Below are 12,351 nucleotides of genomic sequence, written 5' to 3' on the forward strand. Positions count from 1 at the left end.
CATTTAGGAAATGAGATGGGGTTCTGCCCAAAGTCGAGCACCATAAAAGAAACGAGTAAAGTAAAACGTTACTTTCCATAGAGGGTAACTAAGTAAAGTAAGGAATTACTTTTTTAAGAAGTAACGAGTAACGAGCAAATACTACTTTCTAAAAGTAACTTCCCCAACACTGATCCTAAGTCAGCCAGTGGCCACTCATAAACATGCTGACGCACAGTCCTTGTAGATTACTTTTGTAGTGTGAATGCTGTATTTATAACTCACGATCATTGGGATGAAGGATAGAAGAGCTGCTGCCATGATAACCCCAAAATTGTAAAGCCCAGTATTTATTTGGCATAAGGTATATAAACAGAAAAGTACACAAACCTCCATGAATTCTGTGCTGGGGAGGAATTTCTCTGAGCCTTTAAAATAAGACATCCCTTGTTGGCCTAAACTATTGCACACTGAATATCCCAACAGGAGGGAAGACAAAATATATCTTTGACAAAGACAAGGCCCACCTTGATAGCAGGAGTGCAGACACAGCTGTCACTCTGCTCGTACGGAGACCAAATGGATTATAGAAGCCATCCTGGCAGCCCGCACAGCCACATCACCTCCTACAGGACACCTGCAGGAACAGTTCAAAACTCACAGAACACATGCAGACAGGAGTGGAAACTCCCGTGACTTTGATCATGTAAGAGCAAGTACTGTGTGGCCCTTAGTGCTCCTTCTGGGCAAAGCCCCTCACATGGATATCACCTGTCATCCTGTCAAAAGGCATTATACTGGTAAGGCTGTGTGTCATAAAGCAAATAGAAGCAGCTGAGGATGTATCAAAGTGAAGACATTGCACTAACTGGTTGAAACAGCAGACAAATTCACACTGTTAAGCCGGACAAAGACAAGATAGTCCCCCCAGGAATCCGCGATTCTGTGATCGCGGAAATTACCGCAGAGACCTTCCGCGGAATATCACATTTTGCATGTAGTTTTCATCCCGGCTGACTTGATTGCACATTTTATGTCAGCATTTCATTGCTGTACCTGAATGTACATTTACTATCTGCAGTATGCAGTAGGCACTTTCTGTTCCTAAACCTTCACCCATAGTTTGGTGAAAAGTTTTGCACTTTTTATGTAGCAAATAAATCTGCCCAACAGGGACAAAGAAAATGTTGATGTTGATTATTTTAAAACCAGTGTTCTGGTATTGCAATTAATTTCATAAGAGAATATTTAATTCATTATTACATTAAAAAAGTATGTTTTTTTAATGTTTGCGGAATTTTAACTTTCAAGCCGTGGAATCAAGAATTGCTCTCCGCTGAATTTAAAGTTTTTCTCTGCAGATTCCTGGGGGGACTAACAAGAGACATACAGTTAATCAGCAATGACCAATCAGGAGAAAGTACATAAGTCACATCAGCTACATGGACGTGGTTCTTAATGCAGTAGTATTTGGTTAAGTACAGTATACATCAGTCATGATGTGGGCTCTCTGGTGAGATGATTTCCTATTTCATGTAGAAGTGTATCCTCATGTGTCATGTGTTACCTGTCTGTCTCTGTCTGTTTCCAGCGCCTTTACCTGCTCACCTGTGTTATTCTATTTCCTCCTGGGCTCCTGTTCTCCTCCTAAGCCTGATTTTCCCTCCATACCAATCTCTTAAGTGGGCTGGTACTGATACTGGTACTCATACATTTTTCTCTTCAGGTACATGTCCACTGGAGTGTTGTTTTTTAATCATATGGGATTGCATTAGGGATGTATATCGTTAGGATTTTATCGATACGATACTGATACCGATACTCCTTATCAGACCGATACTTATCGATACTCTTATCGATACTACAACATGTAATTTTGTGTAAAAAAAATAAAGACTTTACAAAATGTTAAAAGATTAAACCTTTTATTACCACAAGGTAATAATAAAGCTTCAACAGAACAGAAGCTATGCAATTACAAATACTCTGGAACAGATAACCAGGACTTTTATATCTGGCAGATGCCGGAGCACGACGCAGCAATTCCGCTGAATTTAGCACCGAGCAGACAGGAAGTCAAGTATCGAAATATCAGTATAACATCTGGTTACTTTTCAAAATAAAACAGTCCGTGTTGACGCCAGCACACAGATCTAAAAAAAGAGACAAACACAAGCTCTTCTACTAATCCTTCGGTCGGGAACACTTCCTGTTGTTGTTTTTATGACACATACCTATAACTGCGGTCGCAAGTGATTATGTGATTATCGCGGAAACTCCTCGGCCTCGCCTCGCGACGCCAGCTGTCTACCGTACTGTGCCGTGGCTGACTCAAAACGCAACCGGCGGGGGTTACCAGACGTCGGAGCAAAACCGGATCGGAGCTGTAACGCAGAGGACAGTATGCAGGGGAATTTTGGGGTAAGCAACATCACGAAACACTTGGTGCATAATATGAAGCTAAAGGAGTGCGGCGTGTTTGATTGCGATAACAAAGCGAGTACAGTTAGCAGCCTGGCTAGCAGCCTGGCTAGCAGTCCGGCTAACGCTAAAGGCTGCAGCGCCGTGACAGCGGCACCCGGTTTCGTTTCTGCGACGTCAAGTCACGGAGTTTGTTGTTAAGTTTATAGTCATTACGGTTGGGTAGATGTTCAGAAACCATCCATGTCAAAAACCGATAAAAAAATCATCAAAACAGTTTTTTTTTTTTTTTTTTTAAGTACCGATAACAGTACCGTTTGTCCAGAATCTTAACGGTACCCTGGTAATGACCCAATTAGGAGCCGGTACCATAAAGTACTGGTCCTCGGTATACATCCCTAGATTGCACACAACTAGAAAATACAAAAGCAGCAACAGAGAAGTGAAATGCGAGTCGCGACTGTAAACTAGCCCCTTAAAACAATTATGAATAATTAAAAATATATTTGATATAAAATAGCATTAAAAAATGAGTTAAATGAGTTAAAGTTAGGATTAAAAATGATTTGTTGTTAAAATCAGTCTCTGCTGATGAGCTGAATGTTTAGCTTGCTGCTGTAAGGATCTCATGTGAAAGCCATATAGTGAAAATGGTGGGAAATGCTACAAGCACATTTCAGATGCTGGTATACAGATTGGTCATGGAAAGTAAATGGCTTCTGGTTGTCTGACATCCTGCTGCTCAGCAAATAGGCCATCATCTCTTAATGCCACAGCAGGTCGCCGCGCTCTGTGTGCCCATGTACTGCCATGTCTATTTAGTTTTTTTTTTCTCTTCACTGGACAAATGGTAAAAGATGGTAAAAACGAACCTGCCACAGAGCTTCATAGCCCTGCAGCAGAGGGAACTCTGTTCACATACGGTACTATACATCATGTGCTTTTGATGACATTTATCACGTAATATCTGAGAAACTTAATGAGGTCTCGTCTCCTGTAACATTAGGTATAGCTGACTGACTGTACAACACATGCTGTTTATTCCACTGAGTCTGTAGCTATTTTGGGGGGTAACTTATTATCAAACCAGAGATGACTAATGCAGCTGTTTATGTAACCTGCTGTTTCTGGTTGACAAAACCAGGCTGGTGTGCTTCTGCACAGTGGCTGGATTTTTAAAAAGTCAGAGAGTAGGTACGAAACAAACAAACACACACACGGGGGAGAAATGTGACTTTTGCAAATGAATGGAGAAAGCACAAGTAGATTTAGATTACAGATGCAGTATTGATAACAATCATTTTTTTAGTTCAACATCCAGTAACATAACATATGTACACAAATGCAACTTTGTCACAGTTTACACAACACATAACCTAAATGGGGATCTGAATGTTAGTAATAGTGTGATGTATTCTTTAGCATGATTAAGAGCATACCCGCATTAATAGTCAGCGTGTACTGTTTACCTGTGTTTGCACTCTTAAAGAGGCACTATGCAACCATTTTAGCAAAAATTACATTAATTATGCAGGCTAAGAGTCGTTCTGATGGTTCATTGACACTTTCTGGTCGTTTGGTGGCTGCTACGACTCCCCCTAGCGCTTCTGGGCAGAGAAACGGAACATGCAACTTGCTGCCACCGGTCTGAGTTCAATCCGGATGTGAGTCGGCGGAAGTATCCCATCGCCCCTCGAAAATGTAGTCAGATTGTAGTTTCGAAACTGCTTTATGGCAGACACACCCCCAAACATGGAACCGGGTAGATATAAACTGCCAGTTGCAAGGCAATTGTTGTATTCATCATGGATCAGTCGACTAAGAAGAGACCCAGGAAGCCACAGCCGGAGGAACAGAAGAAGAAGAAAAGGGAGCTTGACAAAAAAAGAGACCAGACACGAGTAAACATAGGACGAGCTTTTGAGGAATGGCGTCAAGTGAGAGACTTGGCCGTGTTGCTGTTGAAATTATAAGTAGCCTACCCTTGGATAAACTTTGTCTTTGCAACGTGACTTGATAGTCTTTTGAACAATGTGTTTGCTTGACTGTTTGATTGTGAGCCCTGTATGTGTTTAGCTTGGTTTCTTAATGGCTAGCTCGCTAGTTAGCGGGTGTTTAGCTCAGCAGTCACTTGCTACCAAACACGTTTGTTTGCGTTCTGAATCCAGGTTCTCGTTGTGTATTTAGATATGTAGATCGGTCTTCGAATGTCGCATGATTTGTCGCCTGTATCATGCGATATGACCCGCTGTTTAGCCGGCCGGCCGGCTTCTTTGAAAACAGATGCACATGGTAACGTAGCAGCTGCTAGGTGGGCGGGGGAGGCTCGTCAACAAGTCTTTATGAGAGTGTTAGTAAAATATCTGCGCCGAAGCTGTAGGGGGAGCCCTGTAGTGAAAAACATAAGCACAAATCTGGTGCAAAGCTAGAAAACAGCGAAGGAATCTGGTCTGGAAACTGCTACTGCATAGTCTGGCTTTAACATTGCCGTCTTATTTGATGATGATGATGTCATTTTGTCTGTTGATCGCAGCAGTGTTGTTCTTTGTCATCTCTGTGAACGAGTACAAAGAACTTTACTGTACTTAGAGGAGGCAACAGAAGAATTTCAAGGGACGACATTTCAGTCTCCACAAAATCAGTCAGTTAATCAATCTTTTGTATTTGTTGTGTATATTTGTATAGCACCAATTCACAACAAAAGCAACCTCATGACACTTTCCAAATTGAGCAGGTCTAGACCATACTCCTCAATGTATTTACAGAGACCAAACATTTCCCCATGAGCGACACTCTGCCTTTTAACAGGCAGAAACCTCGGAGCAGAACCGGGCTCAGGATGGGGGAGAAGCTGTGGGAGAGAGGGGAGCTACGACAACAGCCACAGTAGAGCTGCACACACAGATGTACGGATATTTATATTACTAGAAGGGAAATAATAATGATAATAGTAACAACAACAACAACAACAACAACAAGCAGAACCACAGCAGCAGGGCCGACCACCATCCATGGGAACCTGTGAGACAAGAGAGCACAGAGCCTCCGGGGAAGAAGCCAAGTCAGTAACGTGCATTAATGACACATGAATGTACAGATAGAGAGAAAGAGAGAGGAGCTCAGTGCACCATAGAAAATCCCCCCACAGTCTAAACCTATGCAGGCCCTAACTATAGGCTTTATTAAAAGGGAAGCATAGAGAGGGCGTCTGCCTCCTGAAACGACATTGCAAAATGGCTCCACAGGAGAGGAGCTTGATGACTGAATGTTCTGCCTCCCATTCTACTTTTGGAGACTCTGGGAACCACAAGTAGCCCTGCATCCTGTAAGCACAGCGTCCGAGTTCGGTAACAGGGCACTATTATATGGAGCCAGAACGGTGACTTTAAAATTTGGCATCCAAAAAAAAATTGGCATTGAAAACAAAACCAGTACTGAAAAAAGAAACATTGTCATTGAAATATTTGTATTGAAAACAGTTGTATTGGCATTGAAACAAGTATTGGCACTGAAAAAAGAAAGTAATTCAAATAATTCAAATCCGAAAATCTTATCATTTTATTTTATTGGGATTTTTTTGTATTTTTCAATGACAATCTTCAGATTTTTTCTTCATGTCACTTTTTTTTCAGTGACAGATTTTTTTACAATGTCAGTTTTTTTTCAGTGTCACTGATTTTCAGTTTAAACTTTCTGTCACTGTTTTGGCGTGGAGAGGGAGGGGCCTGAGGGGAGGGGCAAGTAGAGCGTGGTTTGCATATCATTTGAGAAGGTAATGGCAGCAGCCTGCGGGAAGGCGGGGCTGGACGGTCCAGCCACAATACCGTTGTAGCCGGCCGTCTCTGGGCAACACAGAGTCCAACTACCTTGCAGACTTTTCTTCATGCTCTCTCCTGATGTGTCCAAGTCTCTGTGTATCTGGTTCTGTCCCGGAGCTCCAGAGCCCCGCTCCTGTATGTGTATGGAGTGTGGTAGTAGTACCGGGCGCCGAGCACGGAGCATTAGCCACAGTTAGCACAACAGTAGAACAGCCTGTTGCTCCGAGCCGGGACTGCAGCGCCGACAGCAGCGCTCTGGTCTGCTCCCCGAGCTTTGTGCCACCGCACCGCTACCGGAGACCAGAGCTCCCCTATAAACTCATGTGAATAATATCACTATTCCTACAATGACTCCTTTGAGTCGAAGCGAATAAACTCAACAAGTCAGTATGCGGGTAAAGTCAGCTGTGATTGTGCTACTGTGGTTCGTAGTAGAGTACAACAGACGGCTGTAATCAAGTAACAGACACATATTTTCATAACTGACTGACTTTTCTCCAAGCACTCTCTTTTATTGTCCGGTCTCTGTATGCGTGTACAGCGGTGCGGTGTTACAGAGCTCAGGGAGCAGACGGAGCGTTGTTGTCGGCGAGGCAGCCCCGGCTCGGAGCGACACAGCTGGGGCTAATGCTCGTTAGCTCCGTACTACTTCCACACTCCATACGCATATAAAGACTCCGGTCTCCGGTAGCAGTGCGGTGACACAGAGCTCGGGGAGCAGACCAGAGCGCTGCTGTTGGCGCTGCAGCCCCGGCTCGGAGCAACAGGCTGTTCTACTGTTGTGCTAACTGTGGCTAGTGCTCCGTGCTCGGCGCCCCGGTACTACTACCACACTCCATACGCATATAGGAGCGGGGCTCTGGAGCTCCGGGACAGAACCAGATACACAGAGACTTGGACACATCAGGAGAGAGCTTGAAGAAAAGTCCGCGAGTTAGTTGGACTCTGTGTTGCCCAGAGACGGCCGGCACACGGGCCCTAACATGGTGTATTATGGCTGGACCGCCCCGCCTTCCCGCAGGCTGCTGCCATTACCTTCTCAAATGATATGCAAACCACACTCTACTTGCTCCTCCCCTCAGGCCCCTCCCTCTCGATGCCAAAACAGTGACAGAAAGTTGAAACTGAAATCAGTGACACTGAAAAAAAACTGACATTGTATAAAAAATCTGTCACTGAAAAAAAAGTGACATGAAGAAAAAATCTGCAGATTGTCATTGAAAAATACAAAAAAATCCCAATAAAATAAAATGATTTGAATTATTTGAATTACTTTCTTTTTTCAGTGCCAATACTTGTTTCAATGCCAATACAACTGTTTTCAATACAAATGTTTCAATGACAATGTTTCTTTTTTCAGTACTGGTTTTGTTTTCAATGCCAAATTTTTTTTTGGATGCCAAATTTTAAAGTCACCGTTCTGGCTCCATACTATTAGGTCTTCAAGATATGCCAGGGCCTGGCACTCAACGGTTTTGGACTGAGGAGGAGGTTTTAAATTTAATTCTGGATTTTAGAGTAAGCCAGTGCAGAGAAGCTAATATGGGAGAATATGTTCTCTAATATGAGTTTGTCAGTACACACACAGCTGCATTCTGGATCAGCTAAAGAGTCTTTACAGACGTATTGGGGCAGCCTGATAAAAAGGAATTACAATAATCCAGCCTTAAGGTAACAAAAGCGTGGAATACTTCCTCTGCATCATTTTAAAACAGGATGTGTTTACCAATTAAAAGTTCCAGTCTTTGTAATAGGAAGGTCAATAGTGTCAAAAGCTGCACAAAGATCTAATAAGACTAGCACAGAGACAATACCCTTTACAGATGTGATTAAGAGATCATTTAGGACTTTAACCAATGCTGTTTCGGTGCTATGATGCACTCTGAAACCTGATTGGACATTCTCATACACACTATTGTTGTATAGAAAGTCACATAGCTGATTGACAACAGTTTTCTCAAGAAGAATCGGAGAAAAGGGGGGGGATGGTAGATAGAGATCTTTAGTTGGCTAAGTGTCAAAAGGCTTTCTACAACTTTTCATGTATGAGTTTCTTCTTCAAGACCTGTAAACATACTTTAATGTGTAAAATAGGATACAGCATTTAAAATGTATTTTTAATAATCATTTGAATAGAACTCTCTGACTCTGTTTTACGTTTTATTACCAATTTACCTCAAATTCTAATTGACTAAACAAAAAGATGAGAGATGAGATGAGACTTATCTCTTTCACACTTCCTCATCCAGTTATCTGTATAAATACTGCTCCAGTAGAAAGCAGTTACAGTTTTATTTAACATGTCAATTTAAATTTTGTGTATACAAATAAATCAATCACTGGCATATCTAGCCTTACTGCAAATTTTGGTATCGATCCGATACCAAGTAAATACAGGGCCAGTATTGTCAATACCGATACCGATACCGATACTTTTTACTTGAAAATTCCTGATCAATTAATGATTTTGTACTTTATTTAACATATTAAATCTCTAACCTGCATGTAGCCTAAATAGGAATACTAATGTTCCTTCAACAGATACACAAAAGGGTTATTATATTCTTGAGGTAGGTTATATATCTTAATATAAGTATATATTTTTGAGTTACAGTTACAGTGAACCTGAGTGAGCGGAGTGAGAGAGGTGAAGAGGAGCGCCGCGCTCACACAAACTCTGTAAAGAAATACAAGTGATTCGCTGAATTTATAGAAGAGAAACTACAACAAATTTATCGATCTCATCAGTGTTGGACGAGGTTCAACAAGCCCGGGACCATCAACTCTGCCAAAGCAAATGGAAAATTATGCTTGCTGATTGGAAAGTTGTAATGAAAGTTATGGTATTTAATTAAGGTAACACTGCTGACTTCATTATAAGAGGACGTACAGTGATTGAATACTTGAATAACAGAGGAATCAACCGGCTAAAGCCACGCAGTTTTAATAAACATTTTTAATAATGTTAACAAGAGAAGCATGTGCTGTTCTGTGTGAACGCATATACACAGTGTGCATGCAAATGAGTTCACCTATGTACATAATTTCTGATCCATGAACATTTTTGTGTTGGCCAAATGGATGTGTGTGTGGGTGTATGTGTGTGTCTTGAACCTGTGTCTTTGTCCTTTCCATTCCACCCTCACACAGTCCCTACTGTAGGAGCACTCTACAATAAGGCTATAAATAAATAGATCCACATCCATGCCGTCATGAATAATAAGGTGAACCCTCTGCGGGTGTGAATGAGAAGACAAAAGTGAGGTGGAAAGGGTAAAGCTTTTGTTACGGCGAAAACAGCTTCACTGTCTCTGAGGTAAGACTATATGTGTGACCTCTGACCTCCAGGGTGTGACGGCAGACACATGGGGAGCAGATCACTCTTCATGTTTGATGTGATGCTGTGCGTTGCTCTCCATGTGAGGAAAACGTAAGGAGAGACGAGATTTTGACACTAGATATTTCCACAGTAGCGCACGTTCCTGTGTTTTATTGTGGTCATGTGTTGTGTGGTTTGTATGTCACGCATGCTTCCCTGTTAGGAGCGATATCATCTTTAGCTTGACAGCCCTCACAGTTAGTCAGCTGCTCCAGTTCACCTGGGATCAGAGAAATGGCGAGGTCGCCTGTGGTCAACAAGACACACGGCAGCAGAGGAGTGTGCTGATGTAGACTGTGGACTGTAGGGTGCAGTAGACTCGAACAGAGGAGTCTCATCTCACATGATCAGGTGCAGAATGCATTTTGCACTGGCTAAATATAAGGTGAAAGAAGAAGTTTAGTATTTTAGTTGCATTTTATAAATCCGCTCTCAGTGTAACATCCTCGCTTTTCACATTTTTTAGTCCAACACAAGATTTTCCAGTTCAAACATAACAGCACAAAATAGTCCATTGTCCCTCTGTGTGACCTCGGTATGAGTAAAGGCTTTTTCACAAGTCCAGTCTGCCTACTGGTCTGCTGATCGGACCTGGTGTGAAGTAGGTCATCAGTGCTGGCGGGTGTGCATGCCAACTATTGGAGGAGTTGGACCGGTTTCTGGCTCCCCTGAGTTCCCTGTCACCTGACTGAAGGCTGCCCAGGTGCTCTCCCTCAGTTCAGAGGTGTCAGGCCCTGCTTGGAGGAAGCAGCAGTAGCATTACATGGTCCAACATCCAGCTATGTTTCGATGTGGTAAGAATTTGGTAAGTGTCTCATTCTGGGGCCAAGACCTCTGCTGATCAAACATGGTGAGTTTTTGAAGTCCAAAGTGTCATGACCCGTTTAAACTTTGAATCCTTTTCTATGTTAAGGTATGGTAAAGCAGCATGGCTCCAATCAGGAGTATGATGGTTATATCTTATGGGAAAATATATTAAAGTTTTTTGTGATTTCTGCAGGTGTTATTATTGTTATTTGTTATTTTGAGCATTTTTCATGTCTTTATTGACAGTGAAGCTGAAGATTGACAGGTAATGGGGCACGAGCTCTACCAGCTGAGCTACCGGGGTGTCCGAGGTGTTTATATGTCTGTCAGATTTTCAAAGAGTGAAAGCTTCACATTCATGAAACCTGAGTTATTGGAAAACTTGATTGGTATGGTCTGACCCATGAGCACTGAGCACTCATGTAATAAGCAGGTCGACTCCACAGATTTTCAGCACTTTTAAATGAGGAGAGTTGCTGTTTGTTAAACTCTGAACATCACACATCTTCACCCTCTAAAGTTAGAGCTGAGTTCAAAGTTTGTGAAAAATAAGATTCACTGCCAAGGAACTGAATCTGCTAAAGTTAGCGTTTACTTCAAGCTAACGCTATCAGCCTTGATAGTATGCTGATGTTGTGTTTATAGCTCGTTACCCTTTCTTAGGAAAACTAAGTTAAACATATGTGGAGCGTTAAGCACTCTCACTGTGGTCAGCTGTTGTACACACATGCAGAATGATGAAGACATACAGCGCGTGATGGACTGTACCTTGATTTTATCATGTACATTTGTTCCAGTTTAACTCTTGGTTTAAAGACACCAAGCCAAGAAAGCAAAACTGTAAGAACATGAAAATCTGGAGGTTTGAAAACATTGACTATTACCACCTCTTCATGTCTACAGAATATTTACACATGACAGCTTTACATTCTGACCAGCAGGCCCAGAAGAAACAGGAAGTCCTTTATCCTCATTCCTCTTCAGGGAGGGTGTGTGTGTGTGTGTGTGTGCGAGTGAGTTTATATGTTCGTGTGCGCTGGACACACACTGTTTTTTTGAGATAACATTTTATCTTCATTTCATCTTCAGGAGACCCGTGTGATAAACACTTGCTGTCAAAGGATGAGGCTCAGTTGATTCACTCAGTGTTACTGTATTCCCAAACTCATGAATCATTTCACGTTATTCAAATGTACTGTACTACTAAAACAGGTGATTAATATACAATCTGTCTGTTTCTGTGATTCGCCCGCAACACTTTATGAATGACTGATTGGTAAGAAGATCCCGACACCCTCTTCAGATTGTCTGACTTGAAGCTGTTCTCAACATTTATTATTGTGGGTTCTTTTTCTGTTTCCTCTGTTTGTGGAGATAATTGTACAGCGGAGCAAAGGAACAAGTCAGACAATATTTTCTTAATAAGGCTCTCTATCAGCCAGAGGGGGCTGAATCTGCAGCGGAAGAGATTTTACGTTTTTATCTAAGAAGCGCGTCTAATGACTCTTGGTATTTGCCCCGCAGCGTCAAAGCAAATGCACGCCTCCCAATTCAATTTCAAGCACACTAAACACATTTCATTCAATGATAATACACATCAATAATCATTAGGGCGTGGTATAGTGCTAAATTATCAGCCAAAATTGGATGAGGCTTTGTTTGATGCAGGGATACTGTGTGAGAGACTATTCGGATTGGGAGTAGTCTAAAAATAAATAAATAAATAAATGTTTTCACTGCAGATATTTACTTCATCAAGTCCAATTTAAAGTGAGCATGATCGGGATGATGATGATGCCTTGCTCATGCGCAGTCTGACAGGAAATGTAAAAGGTCTTTTACAAAGCACAAACACAGGGAAACTTTCGAGGCAGAAAAGTGAAGAATCTGCTTGTTTGTATCACGAATTCAATAGAATTTCATTTATGAGGAACAAAATAATCTCTA

Source organism: Sparus aurata, chromosome 4 (genome assembly GCF_900880675.1).
Source record: "Sparus aurata chromosome 4, fSpaAur1.1, whole genome shotgun sequence".
Lineage (NCBI taxonomy): Eukaryota > Metazoa > Chordata > Actinopteri > Spariformes > Sparidae > Sparus > Sparus aurata.